A 27,352-nucleotide genomic window follows, 5' to 3' on the forward strand; every position below is an offset into this window, starting at 1 on the left:
ACAGACTCCTGAGTCATCCCGGCTGTTACGTCTGGTAAGTGTAATACCTAAATAAAAGATATATCGTGTATGATAACATAGAGATCACTTTCAAAGCGCCACCAAAAATGATGAACTTTCATGAATGTTCCTGTTTTATTACTCCGCACAGTATTTCATTCACTGGAGCAGAGGTTTGTGCTCCGGAGCTTTCACTCCTACTGTTACTTAAGGCAGGAAGCTGCAGCCATTGTCAGCCGACGGACCGCGCGCTCCGTCCTAAGGAGTCCCCGGCCAATTGCCGGAGGACCTCCCATATATAAGGCACCTCCTCCAATATGGAGGTGCCCAAGCAATGTTGTTGCAAAGCCTTCACTCTGCTTCAGCCCTCAGGTCCCGTTGCCAGTCACCTGCCAGATTCCTGCTTGTTACCTGCCAGTCACCTGCCAGATTCCTGCCAGTCACCTGCCAGATACCTGCCAGTCACCTGCCAGATTCCTGCTTGATACCTGCCTGATATCCGCTTACCTGCTTGCAAGCCTGCGGTCCGACGGTCTGCCTTCCGACACCTGTCAGTCTGTCTATGGACCAGCCTGCCCGCTCACCTGGGAGCGCTCACCTACTACCTGTCTGCTAGCCTACCTGGAGGCTCCGCCGTCACGTGCTGTGACCACCTGCCTGTCCAAAGACTCTTGCCCGCTCACCTGGGAGCGCTCACCTGCTACCTGCCTGCTAGCCTACCTGGAGGCTCCGCTGTCACGTGCTGTGACCACCTGCCTGTCCAGAGACTCTTGCCCGCTCACCTGGGAGCGTCCACCTGCTACCTGCCTGCTAGCCTACCTGGAGGCTCCGCCGTCACGTGCTGTGACCACCTGCCTGTCCAGAGACTCTTGCCCGCTCACCTGGGTGCGTCCACCTGCTACCTGCCTGCTAGCCTACCTGGAGGCTCTGCCGTCACTTGCCGTGACCACCCGCCTGTCAAGAGACTGTCCCCTCACTTGCCGTGACCTCCTGCCCTTCTACCCAGAGACTGTCCCCGTCACTAGCCGTGACTACCTGCCCGCCTTCCCTGGGAGCCACCCGCTTCCTTACAAGGACTGCCCCCTTGTATAGTTGCTCAGAGGTTCCACCTTCCAGACCCGTTACAGTTTGCTCGGGCCTTGGAACCCGGTGGTCCCCAGATCTCCGATCTGCACCAGGAAGTCTTACGTCAGAAAACTCAGCAGGAGGTGGTACTGTCCTATCTACGGTCCGTTAACTCTCGTCTAGGCGCATTGTGTGACTCGTCTTTGTCTACCTCTGGTCCAGCCGTGCCCATTCCTGTGGTACCACAATCCAGTCCCTTCATGGTACCCGACTATGGACCTCGGCTTCTGGCACCTCTACGCTTTGCCGGCGAACCTACTTTGGCTCGGGGTTTCATAAACCAGTGCACCCTGCACTTTGAGCTATTGGCATACCAGTTCATCTCCGACCGGGCCAAGGTGGCCTTCATCATGTCCCATCTCATTGGGGAGGCACTGGCATGGCTAAATCCCCTGTGGGAGAGAGGGGATCCCCTGGTGTCTGACCTGCCGTCTTTCCTCGCTGCTTTCCGGAAAGTCTTCGATGAACCTGGACGGAAAACCTCTTCTGCCTCCTCTCTGCTATGTCTCCGCCAAGGGAGTCTCACCGTGGGCCAATATGCCATACGGTTCCGCACCCTCGCTTCTGAGCTTGCCTGGGAAAATGAGGCTCTGGTGTCCGTCTTCTGGGAGGGTCTTTCCGGTCGGATTAAGGACGAGTTAGCTGGTCGGGACATTCCTACCACTCTGGATGACCTGGTGTCACTAGCTACCCGGATTGGCATCCGGTTCCAAGAACGTGCCAAAGAGACAGCCCAGGAGAAAGACTTTTCTTGCTCTGCTCCTACTTCCCTGAGACCTGCCTCTCAACCAGTCACTCCGCGGGCGCTCTCGCCTGAACCTATGCAGATCGACCAGACCAAGATGGTCAGATCTCGCCAAGAATCTCGCCGAGCCGAGGGAAGCTGTTTCTATTGTGGCAGTATGGAGCACTTCATCCGTTCCTGCCCGGAAAAGCCGGGAAACGCCAGTATCTAGGACCGCTCGGAGAGGTCGTCCTAGACAAAAGTAAGCCCTCTCCGTCTCTGACTTTACCGGTCTCTATTGCTTGGGGAGAAAACCGTCACTTTGAACTCGCCCACCTGGATTCTGGAGCTGCTGGAAACCTCATCTCCCAGTCTCTGGTAGAGAGATACCGTATTCCCACCAAGTCCCTGGCTGAACCATTGTCAGTTGCCTCCGTGGATGGAAGACTTCTCTCGGAGACCATCCTGCTCGTCACTGAACCCATAACCCTGCAGGTGGGAATGCTGCACTCTGAGGAAATCCGGACTTTCTCACTCCCTGTTGCTAGGTCTACCTTGGCTCCAGACACACGAACCCGTATTGAACTGGCGATCCGGTGAAGTACTCCGATGGGGTCCAGACTGCCATAGGACCTGCCTGGTTCCGGTCCGCCCAGCTCGCCCTTCGCCTACTCCAGCTAATTTACCAGGTCTCCCGGCTCCTTACTGGCCCTATGCGGACGTCTTCGGTAAGAAGGAAGCAGAGACGTTGCCACCCCATAGGCCATATGACTGCCCGATCGACCTGGTACCTGGCACCACTCCTCCCCGTGGGCGTATCTACCCGTTGTCTGCAGCCGAGACCCGGGCCATGTCTGAGTACATTGAAGAGAATCTGGCTAGGGGATTTATCCGAAAATCTACCTCCCCGGCTGGAGCCGGATTCTTCTTTGTCAAAAAGAAAGACGGCTCGCTACGTCCCTGTATTGACTACAGAGGACTCAATCTCATCACAGTAAAAAACAAATACCCCCTGCCGCTCATCTCCGAATTGTTTGACCGTCTCAAGGGCGCCAGGATCTTCTCCAATCTGGATCTATGAGGAGCATATAACCTGGTCCATATCCGTCAAGGAGACGAGTGGAAGATGGCATTCAATACCCGGGACGGTCACTATGAGTACCTTGTGATGCCCTTCGGTCTCTGTAATGCTCCCGCTGTCTTTCAAGAACTAGTCAACGACATCTTCCGTGACCTCCTGTACTCCTGCGTAGTGGTATACCTGGACGATATCTTGGTCTTCTCTCCGGATCTCCCCACACACCGAAGGGATGTTCGTCAGGTCCTGCTTAGGCTTCGGCAGAACCACCTCTATGCCAAATACGAGAAGTGCCTCTTCGACCAGACCTCCCTACCGTTCTTGGGCTATGTCATCTCCCAGACAGGTCTGCAAATGGATCCCGAGAAGCTCTCTTCCGTTCTAAAATGGCCTCGTCCTGAAGGTTTGAAGGCGATACAGCGATTCCTGGGCTTCGCTAATTACTATCGTCTTTTCATCCCACACTTCTCGTCTCGGACTGCTCCCATATCTGCACTTACCCGTAAGGGGGCTAATCCCAGGACATGGTCGCCTGAAGCCGAGGAGGCCTTCCTTTCCTTAAAGAAAGCCTTCGCCTCTGCTCCCGTCCTGCACCGTCCGGACTGTAATAAACAATTCTACCTGGAGGTTGATGCCTCCTCTTCCGGAGCCGGAGCGGTACTCACCCAAAAATCTTCTACCGGGAGAATGGTAACCTGCGGCTTCTTCTCCAAAATCTTCTCCTCGTCTGAGCGCAACTACTCCATAGGAGACCGTGAATTGCTAGCCATCAAATTGGCACTGGGGGAGTGGCACTATCTGCTTGAAGGGGCTCTCTACCCGGTAATTATCTACACGGATCACAAAAACCTGGCATATCTCCAAAATGCCCAGACTCAATCCTCGCCAGGCCCGGTGGTCGTTGTTTTTTGCCCGCTTCGACTTCATTCTTCATTTCCGTCCGGCGGACAAGAACGTCAAAGCTGATGCCATGTCCCGGTCCTTCCTGTCCTCCGATCAAGAGGAGGAGCCTACGCACATCATCGACTCCTCCAAGGTGATGAATGTGGCCCCCTTGGATCTGACTCGTCTCCCACCCGGTAAGACGTGTGTAGCTGTACCAGATCGGGAGAGGGTTCTTCGCTGGGGACATTCTTCTAAACTAGCTGGCCATGCTGGCCAAAAGAAGACCTTCCAACTCATTACCCGGCATTACTGGTGGCCTACCCTGCGTAAGGACGTGGTAGACTTCGTCGCGGCCTGGTCATCCTGTGCCCGTAACAAAGTTCCCAGACATCTACCAGCCAGCCATCTCCTGCCCCTTCCCGTACCTGCTGCTCCTTGGCAGCACATTGCTATGGACTTTATCACCGATCTTCCTATTTCTGCCGGTTGTACAGTCATTTCGGTTGTCGCTGACCGCTTTTCTAAGATGGCCCACTTCATTCCCCTGCCTGGCCTCCCATCTGCACCCGAGCTGGCTAAAGACTTTATCCGCCACATCTTCCGTCTCCATGGCCTGCCCCTCCACATCGTGTCGGATCGTGGGGTTCAGTTCACCTCACGCTTCTGGAGAGCCACATGTAAGCTGCTAGACATCACCCTGGACTTCTCCTCCGCTGACCACCAGTCCAATGGTCAAGTGGAGCGGATCAATCAGATCCTGACCAGTTACCTCCGGCACTTCGTTAATGCACACCATTCGGACTGGGTGGATCTCTTACCATGGGCCGAGTTCTCTTACAATAACCATGAGAGCGAATCCTCTTCCAAATCCCCGTTCTTTATAGTCGGTGGCCAACATCCCCGGATTCCACTTCCTGTTTCCGTTTCTGTGGACAACCCTGCTGCGGAGTCTCTTGTCAGCGAATTTTCTACTATTTGGGAGAGTACCAGGTCCGCTTTTCTTCTGTCCTCTGAGCGGATGAAGAGATATGCTGATAAGAGACGTCTGGATCCGCCTCAATTCCGTCCGGGAGACAAGGTTTGGCTCTCGTCCAAACATGTGCGGCTCAAAGTACCCTCCTTCAAGTTGGGCCCTCGATTCATCGGTCCCCTCGAAGTCCTTAGGCAAATTAACCCTGTGGCCTACAAATTAAAACTCCCGGCCACCCTACGGATTCCCAACTCCTTCCACGTATCTCTCCTCAAACCCGTTGTCTTTAACTCTTTTTCCAATAATCCAGGTGCCCCTCCTGCTCCGGTTTCCGCTGATGACATCTTTGAGGTAGAGAGTATTCTGGCCTCCAAGAGGGTAAGAGGAAAAACCTTTTTTCTGGTAGATTGGAAGGGGTTTGGTCCTGAGGAGAGAACTTGGGAACCCAGGGAGAACATCAACGCCCCGCTTCTCCTTGAAAAATTTCTTTCTGGCCAAAAAAAGAGGGGGCCTAAAGGGGGGGGGTACTGTAGCATCGGCGTCTCTGCCCCGTACTAGGCAGAGACGCCGTCCCTCTCACCTCCCCGCTCCTGGCGCGGCATCTTCCAGCGCTTCTCTCCCCGCTACTTCCGGCACGCGCTCCTTCCCCGGCAGTGTGCTTAGGGCGGTCGCGCGCGCTCCCCCTCTCTTAAAGGGACCGCGCGCGCCGTCCTAAGGAGTCCCCGGCCAATTGCCGGAGGACCTCCCATATATAAGGCACCTCCTCCAATATGGAGGTGCCCGAGCAATGTTGTTGCAAAGCCTTCACTCTGCTTCAGCCCTCAGGTCCCGTTGCCAGTCACCTGCCAGATTCCTGCTTGTTACCTGCCAGTCACCTGCCAGATTCCTGCCTGTTACCTGCCAGTCACCTGCCAGATTCCTGCCTGTTACCTGCCAGTCACCTGCCAGATTCCTGCTTGATACCTGCCTGATATCCGCTTACCTGCTTGCAAGCCTGCGGTCCGACGGTCTGCCTTCCGACACCTGTCAGTCTCTCTATGGACCAGCCTGCCCGCTCACCTGGGAGTGCTCACCTACTACCTGTCTGCTAGCCTACCTGGAGGCTCCGCCGTCACGTGCTGTGACCACCTGCCTGTCCAGAGACTCTTGCCCGCTCACCTGGGAGCGTCCACCTGCTACCTGCCTGCTAGCCTACCTGGAGGCTCCGCCATCACGTGCTGTGACCACCTGCCTGTCCAGAGACTCTTGCCCGCTCACCTGGGAGCGCTCACCTGCTACCTGCCTGCTAGCCTACCTGGAGGCTCCGCCGTCACGTGCTGTGACCACCTGCCTGTCCAGAGACTCTTGCCCGCTCACCTGGGAGCGTCCACCTGCTACCTGCCTGCTAGCCTACCTGGAGGCTCCGCCATCACGTGCTGTGACCACCTGCCTGTCCAGAGACTCTTGCCCGCTCACATGGGAGCGTCCACCTGCTACCTGCCTGCTAGCCTACCTGGAGGCTCTGCCGTCACTTGCCGTGACCACCTGCCTGTCAAGAGAATGTCCCCATCACTTGCCGTGACCTCCTGCCCTTCTACCCAGAGACTGTCCCCATCACTAGCCGTGACTACCTGCCCGCCTTCCCTGGGAGCCACCTGCTTCCTTACAAGGACTGCCCCCTTGTATAGTTGCTCAGAGGTTCCACCTCCCAGACCCGTTACAGTCTGCTTACTGTGTGTGTGTGTGTGTGTGTGTGTGTGTGGCGCCCCTGGGGGTTCAGTCACCACAGAGGTACTGCACTTCACCCAGAGATGTGGTGTCTCCTTCTCTCAGGTAAGGAGGGAGTGCTGCCCGGAACCCCAATACCTGCATCCAACACTACACTGCTCCAGGCCGGCTGGGGAGGCAAGATGCAATGTGTTTTCCTGCTGAGCCCTGACCCTGGCTGGAGTGGGGGGAACCAGTAGTGGGTGTGGGTGGAGGAAGTAGTTTAAGGGAGCACTATAGTAGTAGCTATATATAAAGGGGAGCCATTTTAGGGTGGCAGAAGAGTTCGGTAGAGGAGTCAGTGGAGAACAGTCAGGGAGCAGAGTCTCTCTAGGAGCTCTGCTCCACAAGTAGGGCCCAGTCCTAGAGGCCCAGGTGGGGAGCAGAGGAGTAGGCTCCGATCTACAGAAGGGATCCTAGGGGGTACGGCGAGTGCAGGAAGGCACCCGTACGCCCCGCATCTGTCAGAAGACAGAGAGATCGTAGGCCGCAAGAAGGGGACCGGCCCCTGGTCCAGCCGTGTTACTCCAGGTCTCGGCTGGGAAAACCGGAGGCTTCTGGCTTCTATAGTCAGTTGCCGAAGCCTCATTCTAATCACCGTGAGGGTCAAGCAGGTCTGTGAACTCCGACGAGACAGGAGGGACTTCAGAGCACCCGAGCGGGATTGAGAGTGGGAAGCGCAGGGCAGGAGGGAGAAAGACCCAGTGTGAAGACGGTATAGCTAGGAACACGAGAAAGTGGGGTTCTGTCAGGTACTCCTAATTTGCCTGAGGAAGAGCTGAACCCCTGCCTGGTGAACGCAGCGCGACGTGGGAGGCCGACAACTGTACAGTGCACCAGTGGAACTGTCATAAGAACTGTGAGTAAAGACTCGGATGACTGCACCGCACTGCCTCCGTCCCTTCTTTATCTGCGCCACCTTTCCCTCACCGCACTAGAACACCCAGTGCAACTTCCACACCAACCCTGCTGCCGTAACACCAGCTCCAGAGGACTGCTCCGCAGCGGCGGCACCCTTTGCCGCATTCCACAGGTGGCGTCACGAACATTATTTCAAAACCCCATATAAATAGAAGATCCCCCTTTTTACTGACTGCCCTGGGTCACGGACCGGGCCAGCCACCGTGATATCCTCCAGCGACCAGAGGCCCGGCTGCCGAGTACCCCACGGCCCAGGGGGCGCGTCATGTGCATGTCTGCCTACTGTGCGTGTGTGTGCATGTTTGCATATGCGAAGGATGAGGGGACAGCCTGGGCCCTGTGTTGTATACCTATATTTCTCCGGCTTATCCGTGCATCATGAATCGTGGTATGTGTTAAAGGGGCCACTGAGACTCTTTCTCCCAGGGCCCACAAAAACCTGGAGCCGACCCTGCCTCATACCCACGTTTCTTGACCTCCTCTTACCCACTCTCCTATACAGCTAACGCCTCTGACAAAATAAAGGTGTAGCCACTTGTTTTAAAAAGACAAATGAGACAATCACAATCGTATCATACTATGCCCAAATACAGTGGTGGCCAAAAGTATTGACACCCCTGCAATTCTGTCAGATAATACTCAGTTTCTTCCTGAAAATGATTGCAATCACACATTCTTTGGTCTTATTATCTTCATTTAATTTGCTTGCAAGGAAAAAACACAAAAGAGAATGAAGCAAAAATCAAATCATTGATCATTTCACACAAAACTCCAAAAAAGGGCCGGACAAAAGTATTGGCACCCTCAGCCTAATACTTGGTTGCACAACCTTTAGCCAAAATAACTGCGAACAACCGCTTGCGGTAACCATCAATGAGTTTCTTACAATGCTCTGCTGGAATTGTAGACCATTCTTCTTTGGCAAACTGCTCCTGGTCCCTGATATTTGAAGGGTGCCTTCTCCAAACTGCCATTTTGAGATCTCTCCACAGGTGTTCTATGGGATTCAGGTCTGGACTCATTGCTGGCCACCTTAGAAGTCTCCAGTGCTTTCTCTCAAACCATTTTATAGTGCTTTTGGAAGTGTGTTTTGTGTCATTGTCCTGCTGGAAGACCCATGACCTCTGAGGGAGACCCAGCTTTCTCACACTGGGCCCTACATTATGGTGCAAAATTTGTTGGTAGTCTTCAGACTTCATAATGCCATGCACACGGTCAAGCAGTCCAGTGCCAGAGGCAGCAAAGCAACCCCAAAACATCAGGGAACCTCCGCCATGTTTGACTGTAGGGACCGTGTTCTTTTCTTTGAATGCCTCTTTTTTTTCCTGTACACTCTATGTTGATGCTTTTTGCCAAAAAGCTCTACTTTTGTCTCATCTGACCAGAGAACATTCTTCCAAAACGTTTCAGGCTTTCTCAGGTAAGTTTTGGCAAACTCCAGCCTGGCTTTTTTATGTCTCAGGGTAAGAAGTGGGGTCTTCCTGGGTATCCTACCATACAGTCCCTTTTCATTCAGATGCCGACGGATAGTACGGGTTGACACTGTTGTACCCTCGGACTGCAGGGCAGCTTGAACTTGTTTGGATGTTAGTCGAGGTTCTTTATCCACCATCCGCACAATCTTGCGTTGAAATCTCTCGTCAATTTTTCTTTTCCGTCCACATCTAGGGAGGTTAGCCACAGTGCCATGGGCTTTACACTTCATGATGACACTGCGCACGGAAGACACAGGAACATTCAGGTCTTTGGAGATGGACTTGTAGCCTTGAGATTGCTCATGCTTCCTCACAATTTGGTTTCTCAAGTCCTCAGACAGTTCTTTGGTCTTCTTTCTTTTCTCCATGCTCAATGTGGTACACACAAGGACACAGGACAGAGGTTGAGTCAACTTTAATCCATGTTAACTGGCTGCAAGTGTGATTTAGTTATTGCCAACACCTGTTAGGTGCCACAGGTAAGTTACAGGTGCTGTTAATTACACCAATTAGAGAAGCATCACATGATTTTTCAAACAGTGACAATACTTTTGTCCACCCCCTTTTTTAGGTTTGGTGTGGAATTATATCCAATTTGGCTTTAGGACAATTCTTTTTGTGTTTTTTTCATTGAAGACAAATTAAATGAAGAGAATAAGACCAAAGAATTTGTGATTGCAATTATTTTCGGGAATTAACTGAGTATTATCTGACAGAATTGCAGGGGTGCCAATATTTTTGGCCACCACTGTGTAATGCACACGCCCGGGCTGAGCGGCGTGTGCGTGTGATTCCACTGGACCGTGCCGGAGAGTGAATGCCTGTAAGGGCGTAACTAGGTATTCACCCGATCCGACCAGGGTCGCACAACGGCATACGACGCCAGTGCACCAAGGAGGAACCGAGCAGAGGGACCAGGTGCTACTCCAGGACAGACCCCGGACACGGCTGTTGACCCACACAGGGGAATACAGGAACAGACTGGTTAGGCTGGCACACAGACTGGTGGGTATAGGCAGGCACGACTGGTATGCAGGCAGGGGGGTACAGGCAAGCACGGCTAGAGTGCAGACAGGGAGGCACTAGCAGGTAGGAACACAGGCGGGATAGGACCCAGTACACACTGGGACTCAGGAACAGAACCACAGATGTGGCGGACAAACACAGCAGAGTAAGGCCGCCCAGAGTGGTGAGCGAGAGCAGGGCAAGACGAGACCGCCTAGAGCGGTGAGCGAGAGTAGAGCAGGACGAGGCCGCCTGGAGCGGTGAGCGAGAGTAGAGCAGGACGAGGCCGCCTGGAGCGGTGAGCGAGAGTAGAGCAGGACGAGGCCGCCTGGAGCGGTGAGCGAGAGTACTCAGAGCAGAGCGAGACTGCCGGAGCAGTGAGCAAAGGGTCAGAGCGGAGCGAGACTGCCGGAGCAGTGAGCAAAGGGTCAGAGCGGAGCGAGACTGCCGGAACAGTGAGCAAAGGGTCAGAGTGGAGCGAGACTGCCGGAGCAGTGAGCAAAGGGTCAGAGCGGAGCGAGACTGCCGGAGCAGTGAGCAAAGGGTCAGAGCGGAGCGAGACTGCCGGAGCAGTGAGCAAAGGGTCAGAGCGGAGCGAGACTGCCGGAGCAGTGAGCAAAGGGTCAGAGCGGAGCGAGACTGCCGGAGCAGTGAGCAAAGGGTCAGGGCGGATCGAGACTGCCGGAGCAGTGAGCAAAGGGTCAGAGCGGAGCGAGACTGCCGGAGCAGTGAGCAAAGGGTCAGAGCGGAGCGAGACTGCCGGAGCAGTGAGCAAAGGGTCAGAGCGGAGCGACACTGCCGGAACAGTGAGCAAAGGGTCAGAGCGGAGCGAGACTGCCGGAGCAGTGAGCAAAGGGTCAGAGCGGAGAGAGACTGCCGGAGCAGTGAGCAAAGGGTCAGAGCGGAGCGAGACTGCCGGAGCAGTGAGCAAAGGGTCAGAGCGGAGCAAGACTGCCGGAGCAGTGAGCAAAGGGTCAGAGCGGAGCAAGACTGCCGGAGCAGTGAGCAAAGGGTCAGAGCGGAGCAAGACTGCCAGAGCAGTGAGCAAAGGGTCAGAGCAGGCCAGAACCGCCGGAGCGGTGAGCAAAGGCAGAGCAGGCTAGAACCGCCGGAGCGGTGAGCAAGGCAGAGCAAGCTAGAACCGCCGGAGCGGTAAGCAAGGCAGAGCAGGCTAGAACCGCCGGAGCGGTGAGCAAGGCAGAGCAGGCTAGAACCGCCGGAGCGGTGAGCAAGGCAGAGCAGGGGGGACAGGGCTCTGTACACATGGAACAGGCAGGAAGGGAAAGGCAGAACCAGATACCCACAGGGTACTTACAGTGAAGTAGCGAGAGGACCACAAACTCACAAATGGAAGTACAGTGACAACGAGCAGGAGTTAGGTACGAGTTCAGACTCTGCAGAAAAAGGAAAGGTACGGACATAGAGAAACACAGGAAACAAGCTAGAAGAGTATACAGACAAGAACAGACACAGTAGCAAGATACAGGAGCGGGTCTAGGTATGCAGCCCCTAGAAGGCGGGAGGAACAGGCTAGGAGCGTGTTCAGACAGGACAGACAAGATACAGGAGCGGGTCTAGGTATGCAGCCCCTAGAAGGCGGAACGAACAGGCAAGGAGCGTGTACACACAGGCCTGGAAATACAGCCTCCAGGAAGGGCAGGCAAGCAAACACAGAAGGGAACCTGGCACATTCAGAGTGAGAGAGCACACTGAATGAAACACAATGCTCAAGCAGGGATTCATTGGAGCAGCTGGGTTAAATACCAGGTGACAGACAGCAATAAGCTGAGGACGCACAAGGGGTGTGCGTGCAGCAGGTACAAAAAGCAGGAAGTGATCGGGCGCCGCAGCAGTGGGTGATAAATGAAGAATTGGTGACTTGTTTCTATTATACCTTTTCTCTGATTGTTCCTCACCTGGTTTTGACTCCCACTCCTGAGAAAAAATACTGAACGAATACTGACCGAATACTGATAGTGGGGCCGTGGCCTTTGTCACATGCCAACGAGCTGCTCTTCCTAATTCTTTTTGAGAGAAGCAGGAAGAAAAGCTCGTTGTCACGTGACCGTAAGTATGAAAATCACATGGGAGTGAAGTGGCCATGTGATGACTGATGGAACCTGCAAGCAGAGCTGAATCCTGACAGTGAGGATATTACACACTGTTAGGATTGGCAACAGGACTTCATTTTATAACTAACGGGCTCGTCCAGGTTTGAGATGAAAGTCTGCAGTCAGTGTGTGTGACTGCTGGCTTCTGAATTCTCACAGCGCATGCACTGCACACTTTTAGGATTCTCCCTTGCTGGTGGCAAGAGTGGACCGTCATGTCACAACAAGCATGAGATTTGTATACTTTTAGCCACATTCCAACTAGACGTGTGCGGCCTCCCTCGATTAATTTTCATTGAGTGAGGCCACACATGTCTAGTCAGCACTTTACCGCATGTATACAAATCGCCGGCACGAGAGAATCCTGACAGTGTGCAATGCGCACTGTGAGAAGTCAGAAGTCTGCAGTCACATAGAATGACTGCAGACTCATCATAAACCTGGACAAGATCTTTAATGCTCCAAACATAAATAAAAATAAAAAAATGTCAGGATCATAAAAAACATTTACATCCAGGTACCTTATAAATGATGCTGTTGAAGTGACCGCGGGCAAGGCCGCGCGTTGGTATCTATGATCAGGCCCAGGAAGATCCCCACACTCAGACTCTATCTTGATAACCGTATCTTTACTTGTATACATTTTTAACATAGCAGCACATACCTGCACGCAACCTCCGATCCTCACAAGATCTCCTGCTCTACTCCCCTCTTATCTCCTCCTCCCACAACCGTATACAAGATTTCTCCCGTGCTTCCGCCCTACTCTGGAACTCTCTACCCCAACGTATCAGACTCTCGCCTACCGTGGAAACCTTCAAAAGGAACCTGAAGACCCACCTCTTCCGACAAGCCTACAACCTGCAGTAACCACCGCTCCACCATACCGCTGCACGACCAGCTCTACCCTCACCTACTGTATCCTCACCCATCCCTCGTAGATTGTGAGCCCTCGCGGGCAGGGTCCTCGCTCCGCCTGTACCAGTCGCTGTCACATTGTGTTCAAGATTATTGAAATTGTTCTTGTATTATACCCCCTTTTTCACATGTAAAGCGCCATGGAATAAATAGCGCTATAATAATAAATAATAATAATAATAATAATAGCAGAACACAATAAATGACAACCGTAAATGTTCACAGCAATAACGTGTACTTATAAGCTGACCCTCACTGTCCCTACTCACACGTTACCAGTCCTTTACTCCAGAAGGATGTGTCCCCCGTCGCAGGCCTGTCTGTCGTTGCAGGAAGGCGTCCCAGCCGAAGAAAAGAAAACAGGAACAACAAATTTCGCTGAAAGGAAGGAACACTTCGGCCTCTCGCCAGAGGTCCCGCTTACAGTCTCTCTGATCCGGATAGCAGCTCTTGTGGATTCCCTTGTGTAGTCCACACTCCAGTAGTGGGGAGTGTAACAGCTGAATCCTTCAGCAGTGTGGAAGCTGGGGAAAGCTCTGAGGAAAAGATGTCAGATAACAGCAGCCACGTTGAGAGTATCCTCTAAGGCACACACGAGGACCTGCACACCATCCTGGTTCTTTTCACAGACTCTCTCAGACTCTTTGCGCGCTTTTTCCTGCATCTCACTCTGGTCACATGACTCTCTAGGGCGGGACACAGGAGACTCAGTCTTTTTCTCTGTCATCACACCCTGCGCAGGTGCAACCTCTGGCCACAAGGTGGCAACACCATCCTGCGTAATCATTTCTGTCACAGGCTCTATCTCAATTATCACAGAACAGCCAGAGCCTGCCAGCTCACTACACGCCCCCCCACTCAAAGGTTGGCAGTCCCTGTCAACGACCTGCTCCAGGGCGGCGATGGCTGTGGATGTGACAGAGGGCCACACATATTGGTCTCTGTAGGACTGTCCTGGAGGTACCCCTGCAGTGGTCCTCGTTGTCCGCCTAACGGGTTGGATCCCCTCTCTCCGATCAGTCACCTCACTCTCTTTCCCAGTCAACATGTCAGTAGAGGAGGTAATCGGTTCAAGTGTGTCAGTCGGACGGACAGGGGTAGGCATGCATTCAATCTCTACATCCCCGGGGTCAGTGTCTCCGACAGTATTAGTGATATCCATCTCTAGGTATCACAGTAGGGGAGTCAGGCTGGGAACAGCAGGGGCGCAACATATTACAAAGTTCGGATGCTGCCGCTGTCTTCGTCCTGCACTCGATAGACGGGGCCACCGGGGTACGGCTGTCCAATTACTCGATAGACTTCGGTCTCCCACTTGGGCCGGAGTTTCCCTTGCGGTTTCTTTATACGGACTAGGACCAGTTGACCTACATTCAGTGAGTCCTCTTGTACCGGAAGTGGGTCAGCGTGCACTTGATCCTGGATTTGTCGGCCTACTAGCCGGTAGACAGTCTCCATTCTCTGGCGGTGTGTTTGTAGCCAGGAAGGATAGGTACCACAGGTATCTTCTTCGGGGCTAGACAGTTGCAACTCATGGATGTCTTTGCCTGGACGGCCAAAGAGAAGGGTGTATGGGGTGTATCCGGTGACGGAATGGACTTGATTATTATAGGCCCACAGCAGTTCTGGGAGGAATCGAGGCCAGTCGGGCTTTTTGTCTTCAGCCAGTGTCCGGATCAGTTGTAAGAGGGTCCGGTTAAAGCGTTCACACGCGCCATTCCCTTGTGGATGGTAAGGGGTGGTCCTGGACTTCTTGATTCCATACATCCGTTGGAGTTCTTCAATGACTCGCCCTTCGAAACAAGCCCCCTGATCAGAGTGTAGCCGCTCCGGACACCCGTAGACCCGAACGAATTGCTGACAGATGGCCTGTGCAGCTGATTCGGCAGTCTGATCACTGGTAGCAACAGCGACGGCGAATTTCGTGAAGTGGTCCACCATCACCAGACAGTACTGGTAGCCACTATTCGCCGTTCCGATCAACAGATAGTCCACCATCAACAGCTCGAGGGGCCTCGACGTCTTAATAGTCTGGACGGGGGCACGCTGCTCCGCGGACTTGTGGAATTCACAGGTACGGCATTCTTGACAGATGTTTTCAACCAGCTTACGGAGCCCCGGACAAAAAATGAACTGCTGGGTCCACCGGAGGGTCTTGTCTATGCCGAAGTGGCCGTTCCTCCTGTGAGCTTCGCCCACCATCTCATGGGCCAACTGCACCGGGACGACAATCTGCAAACACTCCTCTAGCATATGGGATAAAAGGGCCGATCCCATTGGGCAAGCAGAGCCAAGGCTCCGGTCGATAGTCGGGCTCTCACTTCGGAGGGCGGTTTCTCCTGTTTATTCACATACTGTTTCAGTAAGACGTGCTCGGGATCTCGATCTTGAAGCTTGGCCCATTCTTGCTGGGACAGGGGAGATCCCACCACGGCTTCAATCCCTCCTACCGCATACTGGCGGTTATCTTCTATTTGCTTTGCGAGCCGGGCAAACTCAGGCATCTCATCTTCCTCCAACTCTTCATCCCGGTCCCCCACTGGCGGGGATGATGTCACTCTAGACAGGCTGTCAGCATTCTGATTCTCGTTCCCCGCTCTGTATTTAATCTTGTACTGGAATCTAGAGAGCCTGACCATCCAGCGCTGTTCCATTGCCCCTAGTTTGGCATTCTCTAGGTGGGCAAGAGGATTGTTGTCCGTCATGACCAGCACCTCCGCTCCTGTCAGATAGCCGGCAAATTTCTCCGTCATAGCCCAAGTCAGAGCCAAGAGTTCCAAGCGGAAGGAGCTGTAGTTGACGGGATTCTTTTCGGTATCACGGAGAGACCTACTGGCATAGGCTATCACGCGTTCTTTATTATCTTGAACTTGAGAGAGGACCGCCCCTAGACCTTGAAGGCTGGCGTCGGTGTGCAACTGAAACGGTAATGTGTAATCTGCATACGCCAGAACAGGGGGTGATGTTAGAGCAGCCTTAAGTGCCTGAAAGGATTTTTCTCGGTCAGGCCCCCAACTGATGCGTCGTCCTCTGGGACTGTTCGCGGTCCCTCGGAGAACCTCATGCAGTGGTTCAGCAAGCCGAGCAAAGTCCTTGACAAACCGACGGTAGTAGCCTGCCAGCCCCAGAAAAGCCCGGACTTCTTTGACGGTAGTTGGCTGTGGCTACTCTTGAACGGCTGCTATCTTCTCCGGAGAGGGCTGGACACCTTCGGCCGAGATACGGTGACCCAAGTAGTCGATTTCCTGCTGGAACAGACGGCACTTGCTGGGCTTCAACTTCAAGCCGTGTCCCCTCAAGCGCTGGAACACTTGGCCAAGCTTGTGAAGATGATCCTCGAAGGTGGCGGAGTATACCACGATGTCGTCAAGGTATATCAGCGTAAACTCAAAGTTAAAGTCTCCCAGACAGCGTTCCATCAGTCTCTGAAAGGTCCCTGGTGCGTTATTCAAGCCGAACGGCATCCGGTCGAACTCATACAGGCCCATGGGAAGGATGAAGGCGGTCTTTTCCCTGTCCTTCTCACTCATTGGAACCTGCCAATATCCACTGGCCAGGTCTAGGGACGAAAAATATTTGGCCTTCTTCAGGGCGGTCAGTGACTCTTCGATCCGAGGAAGGGGATATGAGTCCCGGATAGTGCAAGCGTTCAGCCTACGGTAGTCTACGCAAAATCTCAGGGAACCATCTTTCTTTTTGACTATCACCACGGGTGCAGCCCACGGGCTCTGGCTTTAACGTACCACTCCGGCGTGTAGCATGGATTCTAATAGGCGTTTCACTTCCTGGTATTGTTGAGGTGGTATCTGCCGGTACCTCTCGCAGATAGGGGGGGTATCGCCCGTGGGTATCTCGTGCTGGATACTGGTGGTACACCCAAAGTCTGTGTCATGCTTTGCAAAGGTGTCTTGGTGTTCCCGCAGGAGTTCCTCCACTTGAGACACTTCTTGTTTGGTGTATTGGGACGTGTCTAGCTGTACTTTTTCCCGTAGTTTTCGCCCAATGTCTTCATCGTTTACTTGAGCGTTTATGGCTGAGACGGTTACCGTCCAGTCGCCTTCTGTAGACGGGGTGAATTTTAGGGGTCCAATGGGATTCACTTCCGTGGGTAGAGCATATACCCGGGCAAGTTGAGTGCCGGCTTCAAGGGCTAGGCCTACGTCTGCGGTGTTGTTTAGCCTGACAGGGACTCTCCCGTTCCTCACGACGGCTAGAGTGCGAGCAACTAGTGGGTTTAGCTTACCCCCACTTGGGGTCCTCGGCTCGATCAACACTTCAACCCCCTCAAATTGTCGGTGGGTGTTAAGGGGTAAGGAAATGACTGTCTCTTTTTCAGCGGGCAAAGTAATCCGGGTACGGCGTGGCACCGTAATGGCGGCTAGGGGTAGTTGTTCCTCTGCCATCTGTTGAAGTCCAACGGTCCGGATTACGCGCTGGAACGCCAGACGAGTCGGCTTATGTTTGGTGACTTTCTGCCAGTATTTGGGTCCTTTTCTTGTCAACAGCATAAGATCTAGGTCTTTCAAGATGTTCATTCCAACTATCACTGGGGTCTCGGAGCCGAAACCTTCCTTGACGATGACGATCCCTCGTTTCCCTAAGTCCTGTCCGCAGGCCTTTGTGTCCATCCAAGCAACTCCGGTCACTGGAATGGGTAGATTATTAGCCGCAATAATCTTAATGGCGGTGTTTGGGTCACAAGCAGTTCTTAGTTTGAGGTAATTTTCGTAAAACTGTTCAGAGATCGTGGTCACTTGTGACCCGGTGTCCATCAGTCCCTGTACGGCAATTCCTTCCAGGACAACTTCAAGTGTCGGGCTATTCGAGGCAAGAGCACTCCGCCGTCGGCTCTGTTTTTCCACACCCCTCTCTTTGGCCTCCCCTGCTGCGCGAGCCTCAGCTGCAGGGGTGTCTAGTTTAACGGCGGCCATTGTGGTGAGGCCCGGCGTGGTAGCTCTGCTTGTGGATATGGCTGGGGTTCCATTCGCTGGTCTGATCGAAATTCCCTTCGCTGGGGTGACTGAGGGTTTGTTCGTTGGTGCGATGGAGGTTTTTGCGGAGGGAAGTGTTGAGGACAACGATTTGCCCTATGGCAAGGATCACCGCATGACCAACACTGTCCAACGGGACGACTAGGCTGTCTTCGCTGGTCTCCCTGTCGGTCTAATGTTAACTGTAATACCTGTTTCTGTAAGTCTGCTACCATCTGTTTCAGGTCTTCCGTGTCACTGTTCGGATTTTTAATGTCAGATATGGATCTGCACGCAGCACCTGGAATCCCCACATCCATGACGGGTCCCCTTGAACGTTCTATGGCTTCCTGTTTGACTTCAGCAAAAGTAAGAGTCGGCATCATCCGGATCAAGTCCTGTAACGTGCGGTTAAGATACTGGTCTCTCAGTCCTATTACAAATTGGTCTCTCAGTACCAGGTCACGAGGAGCCCTACCAGCTAGTTGTTCCCCTTTTCCACAGGCTTGTTCAAGGAGTACCTGAAGGGCGTTCGCATATTGGGGAATATCCTCCCATTCAAGCTGCGTCCGTCTAAAGAACATGTGTCGCAGTGTTCCCTGGTATGTGGTCGGCCCACAGGTGTTCTCCAGCACCCGCACCAAATCATCCACTGTACGCTGGCCCCTGACCGTCTCCAGTCTGACTGTCGTCCATGCCTCCCCCTCTAGCGTCAGTACCGCCATTTCTGCCAAGGTTTTAGGGTCAATATTATACATTTCCCCCAGTATCCGGACTTGTTCCGCCCACTCTGGTACAGGGTAGTTTCGTCCGCCAAATTTCCTGACCTGATTCACAATAGACACCGGCGGGGCTTTCTGACTGTACACGTGGCCTGGGTGGGAATCTTGTTGGTCACAGATCCTGCCGACTACGCCAGATGAAGTGACCGCGGGCAAGGCCGCGCGTTGGTATCTATGATCTGGCCCAGGAAGATCCCCACACACAGACTCTATCTTGATAACCATATCTTTACTTGTATACATTTTTAACATAGCAAAGAAAAAAAACAATAAATGACAACCGTAAATGTTCACAGCAATAACGTGTACTTATAAGCTGACCCTCACTGTCCCTACTCACACGTTACCAGTCCTTTACTCCAGAAGGATGTGTCCCCCGTCGCAGGCCTGTCTGTCTTTGCAGGAGGGCGTCCCAGCCGAAGAAAAAAAAACAGGAACAACAAATTTCGCTGAAAGGAAGGAACACTTCGGCCTCTCGCCAAAGGTCCCGCTTACAGTCTCTCTGATCCGGATAGCAGCTCTTGTGGATTCCCTTGTGTAGTCCACACTCCAGTAGTGGGGAGTGTAACAGCTGAATCCTTCAGCAGTGTGGAAGCTGGGGAAAGCTCTGAGGAAAAGATGTCAGATAACAGCAGCCACGTTGAGAGTATCCTCTAAGGCACACACGAGGACCTGCACACCATCCTGGTTCTTTTCACAGACTCTCTCAGACTCTTTGCGCGCTTTTTCCTGCATCTCACTCTGGTCACATGACTCTCTAGGGCGGGACACAGGAGACTCAGTCTTTTTCTCTGTCATCACACCCTGCGCAGGTGCAACCTCTGGCCACAAGGTGGCAACACCATCCTGCGTAATCATTTCTGTCACAGGCTCTATCTCAATTATCACAGAACAGCCAGAGCCTGCCAGCTCACTACACTGTCATTCTCTTTCTTTTCTTCCTCTTGCCCAGATGCCATGATGACTTTTTTTCATCCACAGCTCGTCTCTGCAGACTTCCATCTTCTCTGGTCTTCTGCAGCACATCCCCACAGGATGCCTTTAAAGTAAGCAGTGTCATTATAATGCTCCTGAATAAAAATATCTGCCCTATGCAGAGCCCCTAAATATATAATTGCCCCTCACTATATTCAATGCACAAAGTATCACCCCCACACTGTCCCTCTTATGGTACATGCCCTCCACAATGCCCTCTCCTTTCCATACTGGGCCCCCTCTTCACACTATCCTCTCACACTGTGTCCCCCCTATAAGACCCAGTCTCTGTAGTGTGCTCTCTTATCACACTCCCCCTCCTTAGCATACTGTTCCCTCCTGGCTGTGACCTTACACTGTCCCCCCACCTACTACTCAGTCTCTATTCTGTGCCTACTCACACTTTTCTTCCAATATACTGTCTCTTCACACTATTCCCCTCAATTGTCTCCTTACACGTTTCCCCTACCTCCTCATATTTCCTCCTCACACATCACCCCAACTCCTCATACTGTGTCCGTACACATCCCATCATCCTTGCTCCCCATACTGTGTCCGCACACATTTTTCCCCTCGCTACCAATAATGTGTCTGCACCCACCCCACACTCGCTCCCCACAGATTAAATCTCCTCCCTTCACACAGAATTAATCTCCGCTCCACACTGAATAGCCCCCCCTGCACAATTAGTAAATAGCCCCCTGCACAATGAATAAATAGCCCCCTGCACAATGAATAAATATGCCCCCTGCACAGTGAATAGCACCCTGCACAATGAATAGCCCCCTGCACAGTGAATAGCTCGGGCTGAATCTTTGGTGTCTTCAGCCTCATAGCCACAGGAGCACTTACCACCGATGTTCTTCTCTCTTATGGGCGCCGGTATGTGACCGGATCATGCTGCTGATGTCGCTCTAAGCCGATGATCAGAGCTTCAATTGTACTTGCGTCTTCAGATGTAAGTACAATCACTGAGAGCTAGCACACCGCAGCTTCTCTGAGCGGGCTGTCAGCATGACAGCCCGCTCAGAGAATGGCCAAATCCTGTTTCGGGGAGCGGCAGAACGCAGCCGCCAGGGGAGACACATCAGACTGCTGCATTAGGCGATCTGACAGCACCCCCCTGCTAGCTGTGCCCGGGGCACATGCCCCGGCTGCCTCCCCCCCCCCCCAGATACGCCTCTGGACACCACTTTATCTGTTGCAGATTGGACTCAGATCTGGTCCTCAACCACACGCGGCCTACTTAATATTCTGATGCTGGAAACAATATATAAAGTAATGATGAGATGGTATTTGACTCCAACCAGATTGGTCGAAGCTGTCCTTAAATATTCCCCTCCGTGCTTCAGAGGATGCCAGTCTGAGGGCGACATTTATCACATATCATGGCTTTGCCCCAAAGTTCTCAGACACTGGATGAGAGTAAACTTCCTTAATCTTCTCCGTCACGGATCACAATCTTAAAAAAAAATCCCTGGGAGGCCTTGCTAAATTTTGGCTACAGTAATCGTACCCCCTTTGCTCTACCACTCCTACGCATACAGGCTTCCACAGCCTTCGATTCTCTGTAACAAACTCTCCCCTCTTCTGCTAGCTGAGATTCCTCTACCTCTTGGGCATACGTCTCTTTCCCCTTTTCCTCCATTTCTTTCTTTATCTATCCCCCTACACCTTTTTCTTGTTTTTTCCTATAATCAAAAGTTTGTACTTTTGTCATTCTGTAATGTTATTTTTTTGTTTGTTTCAAAACTTTCAAAAAATATTTACAGTTTAAAAAAAAGAAAAAGAAAGCGACTTCAACAACAAAGGGGAGAAAACATTAAAAAAGCAGAAAATGAGATGGAAAAAGTAAAATAATTTGGATATTAAACATTGTCCATGTAGTTCCCCGGGCGGCGATACTGTTGTAGTGAGACACGACACCTACCATTTTTTTGGTAATAGTGTACATTTCTTCCTCTGATTTCTTCATCAGACAGTCTTTTATGGAGGCGAGATCACAGCCCGATAACTCCGATATTTTCTGCAGAGAAAAATGTTCTTATATTCAGATATCACATACAGACATTTTAGGACTAGGTTTTTACTCGTTTTATTTTTATCTTTTTTTTTCTTGTTTTTTGCAGAGGCCACAATTACAAAAAGTGTAAAGTTTATTCGGTCGCACTCTCCTCGCCAACCTCTATTAATATGTAACTGCTCAGACACCGGTGTTATTCCTATTGGGATAGATAGGGGGAGTTATAATTACATTTTGGAAGGGGATGAGCTCTTCAGACGTGCTGACCACCAGGCCGGCCATAGCTACGGAGCCGCTCTGTGCGATGGCGCGGTGGAACAGACCTTTTGCTAAAGGAGACGCCACCTAGAACAGGAGACAATCCAGGTTATTGTGGTCTTTATTCCATGGATTCAACACATTTATTGTTCTTTTCTCAGATTTTTTTTTTCCTCATTTTTTGGACATTGACTTGTATTTTATCAACAACCATCATGGAACAAAAAAATGAGTGAACTGAAAGTGGACGGCTCTACAAGCAAATTCTCATGCATGTGTAAGAATAAAGAAGATGATTACTTTAAGAAGTCAATGAGCAGACATAGAAGATTTTCCCAGGGATGATAAGTTCACAATTACTGGATAGAACTTACAAGAGCGGAAACGCTGATGCCACCAGCAGATTCACCGAATATAGTGACAGATGAGGGATCACCCCGAAAATCTCCAATATTTTCCTGTATCCATTGGAGTGCGGCAACTTGGTCCAGAAACCCATAATTACCAGGTAATCTGTTGTCTCCAGTACTGAAAAAAAATAGATAGAATAAGTAATGTTTATGTAGATTTATTTGATGTATTCTGTACAGGATAGATATAGATTTTAGGCTCTATTTTTTATTATGTGTTACATCCTGTATTAAACTCCAGAGCTGCACTCACTATTCTGCTGGTGCAGTCACTGTGTACATACATTAAATTACTGATCCTGAATTACATCCTGTATTATATCCCAGAGCTGCACTCGCTATTCTGCTGGTGCAGTCACTGTGTACATACATTACATTACTGATCCTGAGTTACATCCTGTATTATACCCCAGAGCTGCACTCACTATTCTGCTGGTGCAGTCACTGTGTACATACATTACATTACTGATCCTGTACTGATCCTGAGTTACATCCAGTATTATACTCCAGAGCTGCACTCACTATTCTGCTGGTGCAGTCACTGTGTGCATACATTACATTACTGACCCTGAGTTACATCCTGTATTATACTCCAGAGCTGCACTCACTATTCCGCTGGTGCAGTCACTGTGTACATACATTACATTACTGATCCTGAGTTATATCCTGTATTATATCCCAGAGCTGCACTCACTATTCTGCTGGTGCAGTCACAGTGTACACACATTACATTACTGATCCTGAGTTAGATCCTGTATTATACTCCAGAGCTGCACTCACTATTCTGCTGGTGCAGTCACTGTGTACATACTTTACATTACTTATCCTGAGTTACATCCTGTATTATACTCCAGAGCTGCACTCACTATTCTGCTGGTGCAGTCACTGTGTACATACATTACATTACTGATCCTGAGTTACCTCCTGTATTATACTCCAGAGCTGCACTCACTATTCTGCTGGTGCAGTCACTGTGTACACACATTACATTACTGATCCTGAGTTACATCCTGTATTATACTCCAGAGCTGCACTCACTATTCTGCTGGTGCAGTCACTGAGTACATACATTACATTACTGATCCTGAGTTAGATCCTGTAGATCTTTTTAATATAAAAATGAAAAACATAACAATAATAACAGAAACATAACAAAAATATCAACCAGAGAATAATCACTGTAATGAAACTTGTCCAGCCGCTCCCTCTCTCCTCACACACATATTATACATATATACAGAATAATAACAACTCATACTACAGACTTCTGATCCGGTTACCAAAGAAAATAATAACAATACAATAAATAAAATAAACAGTGGATAGCAAAAAAATATATACAAACTAATATATACATATATACATACATTTTTTATTTATTTATTTATTTTCATTTTAGTATAAAATAAATTTAATGCAAATACATACAAGACTAAACATACCCCACCCAAATAACCAGTGTCCCAAAGTCCCACAAGATGAACCCACCTCCCCCCTTTTCCCAACACCCAACCTAACACCTACACCCAAATCCATATCCTTATCTAATATATATAATTGTCTTATCCCCTCTGTCTGTCTGTCCAGGATATCCCGCGTCGCTGATTGGTCCGGCCGCGGCCAATCAGCGACGCGGGATTTCAGAAAAAATATGGCGGCTCATCTGCTACACGGAGGTCAGCGGCGATGCAGCCGGGAGATGACAGGCGCCAGCCGGTCATCTCCCGGCTGATCGCAGCAGAACTACCCCGACCGGCGGTGCCGCTGACCTCCATGCAGCTACCGTCGGGAGATCAGCGGCCGCGACCAATCAGCGATATTGGCGTCAAATTTAAAAACCGCTGTGCTGATTGGTCGCGGACCGCTGATCTCCTGACGGTAAGTGTGAAGGGAAGACCGGGGAGCGGCGCCACCAGTCGGGATGCTTCTGCTGCGAGCAGCCAGTCATCTCCCAGCTGCTCGCAGCGGAAGAACCCGCACAAGCAGCGCCGCTCCCGGGCCCACACTAATACGACGCTGATTGGTTGCTGCCGACGGCCGCAACCAATCAGCTATATTGGCGCCAAGTCTAAACACCGCTCTGCTGATTGGGCGTGGCCGCCGGCCGCAACCAATCAGCGATATTGGCGCCAACTTTAAACACCACTCTGCACAGAGCTCAGCGGCGATGCAGCCGAAGTACTCCGACCGGCAGCGTCGCTGACCTCCATGCGGCTACCGTCGAGAGATCAGCGGCCGCGACCAATCAGCGATATTGGCGTCAAATTTAAAAACCGCTGTGCTGATTGGTCGCGGCCGCCAGGTCTCCGAATGCTCCATAGGCCCATTTCGCATAAGAGAGACCGGCCAGCCGGGGCCAGCCAATGGAAGCGCCCACCCTGTTGTACACCTCTGTGTTAAAGGGACAATGAAACAGGAAGCTTCTACACTTCAGATTGTCCCTCACACACAGTTTCCCTTGAAAGCAGCGCCAAGCCAAGTCCCAAAACTTTGAGGGGATTCTGATAAAATTCAAAAGATGCAGACCCAACCCAAAATCCCGACTTGTGCAATCCTTGAGCCGCAGAGGCCTCTGAAAATGGGTCAATAGAACCCTTTTGTCAAGGAGCTTCCTCTGCAGAGTCATGACCTCCAACATTACCAGCCCCCACCAGCAAATTACCTTCAGAACTAGGGTAGAGTAAGCTGGAAGATGTCCATGCAGTGTGCATAGATCCTTCACTTGCCCTCCTGTCTCCTATTCCTGGAAGAAAGGCTGAAACCATCCCCTACTGGAGAATACCAACGGAGGAGCCCTCTCTTTCCAGAGGTTTGCAATATTGATCTTAATGAAGGTATTCACAAGGAATACCACATGGTTGACCATACCCAACCTTCCTAGTCTCCTCGTATGGTAAGTAACCTCCCTCTTGACCAGGTTCAGTTTATTCCCCCATAACATTTGTTAGAACAAACTGTAAACCTGAGTCCGGAGAGGCTCTGGCAAGATGCACACACTGCCCAGGTAGATCAGCAATGGGAGCAGGTAAGTTTTGATCAGGTTTAACCTTTCCCTTAGGGTCAAAGACCAACCCTTCCATTGGTTCACCTTTTGAGTGGCGATCTCTAGCCTGCTGTCCCAATTTTGTTTGGGGTAGTCCCCCTGGCCAAATTTGATGTCAAGAACTTTTGCAGAGACTTTGGGTCCTGGAAGGGTGTCCGGGAGATCAAAACCAGGATCTCCTCCTCCCAGCCAAAGACTTTCACACTTATCCCGGTTGATCATAGACCTGGATGCCTCCGAGTAGCGATTTACCTCTGACATCAGCCACTCTGCCTCTCCATCAGAGGAAACAAAAACGGTGATGTCATTGGCATACGCCACCACTCTCAGAGTGGCTTCCGATGCTGCTGGGTCCATCCCGATCCCAGCCAATTGTTGACGCTCCAACCTCCTAAGAAGCGGGTCAATCGCAAACAAGTACAGCAGCGGGCTCAAGGGAAAACCCTGGTGAACATCAGACCCAACCTCAAAAGAGCTGCCAATCCAACCGTTCACAAGTGGGAAACTCTCCGCCCCAGCATACAAGGTCTTAAGCCAATCAACAAACACCCCCAGCAGGCCATACCTCAGTGTAGCGCCGGCGTCCCTGCCCTCTGCTAGGCAGGGACGCTGTTCCCCTCACCTCTCTGCTCCGTGCCCGGCGTCCTCCTCCCGCTCTGCTGGCTCTCCCTCCCTCTTAAAGGGGCCGCACGCGCCATCCTAAGGAGTCCCCGGCCAATGGCCGGAGGACTTCACCATATATAAAGCACCTCCTCCAAAATGGAGGTGCCCGAGCAATGTTGTTGCACTGTTCACTACTCTGCTTCAGCCCTCAGGTCCCGTTGCCAGTTACCTGCCAGTTACCTGCCAGAATCCTGCCTGATTATCTGCTACCTGCCTGCTAGTCTGAGGTCCGACGGTCTGCCTTACTACTCCTGTCAGTCTGTCTAAGGACCAGCCTGCCCGCTCACCTGGGAGCGCACATCAGCCACCTGCCTGCTTGCCTGAGGTCCGACGGTCTGCCTTCCAACTCTTGTCAGTCTGTCTACGGACCAGCTTGCCCGCTCACCTGGGAGCACACATCTGCTACCTGCTTGCTAGCCTACCTGGAGGCTCCGCCGTCACGTGCTGTGACCACCTGCCTGTCCAGTGACTCCTGCTCGCTCACCTGGGAGCGCTCATCTGCTGCCTGTCTGCTAGCCTACCTGGAGGCTCTGCCGTCACGTGCTGTGACCACCCGCCTGTCCAGAGACTTCTGCCCGCTCACCTGGGAGCGCCCATCTGCCGCCTGTCTGTTGGTCTTCCTGGAGGCTCCGCCGTCACATGCTGTGACCACCCGTTCATCCAGAGACTCTCGCCTGCTCACCTGGGAGCTCACGTCTATCATCAGCCGCCACAGGTCGTACCAACCCTTTACCTAGAGACTGCCCCGGTCACTTGCCGTGACCACCTGCCCGTTCATCCAGAGACTGCCCCGGTCACTTGCCGTGATCATCTGCCCGTTCATTCAGAGACTGCCCCGGTCACTTGCCGTGACCATCAGCCCGTTCATCCAGAGACTGCCCCGGTCACTTGCCGTGACCTCCAGCCCGTTCACTCAGAGACTGTCCCGGTCACCTGCTGTGACTTCCTGCCCGTCTTCACTGGTCGCCACCCGCTCCCTTACAAGGACCGCCCCCTTGTATAGTAGCTCAGAGGTTCCGCCTCCCAGACCCGTTACACTCAGAAGGACAGACCAGAGGTACTCATGATTAACCCGGTGAAATGCTTTTGCCTGGTCCAATGACAGCATGTACCCCTTCCAGTGGCCAAACCTACCCTGCTCCACCGCCTCTCGGACACAGAGTACAGCACTAATTGTACTGCGGCCCGGAACAGAGCAATGCTGGGCTCCCGAAAGGAGTCAGGGCACAAATTTCACCAGCCAATTAAACAACACCTTTGCCAAAACCTT

At 51.9% G+C, this 27,352-nt stretch overlaps 1 pseudogene; it reads right to left on the bottom strand.

The window, feature by feature from the left end:
• The window catches only part of LOC141175702 (fatty acyl-CoA hydrolase precursor, medium chain-like), a 139,646-nt pseudogene that overhangs the window by 13,290 nt on the left and 99,004 nt on the right, over positions 1–27,352 (bottom strand).

Source organism: Phyllobates terribilis, unplaced genomic scaffold (genome assembly GCF_046119375.1).
Source record: "Phyllobates terribilis strain yellow unplaced genomic scaffold, ASM4611937v1 Scaffold_14__1_contigs__length_39327217, whole genome shotgun sequence".
NCBI lineage: Eukaryota > Metazoa > Chordata > Amphibia > Anura > Dendrobatidae > Phyllobates > Phyllobates terribilis.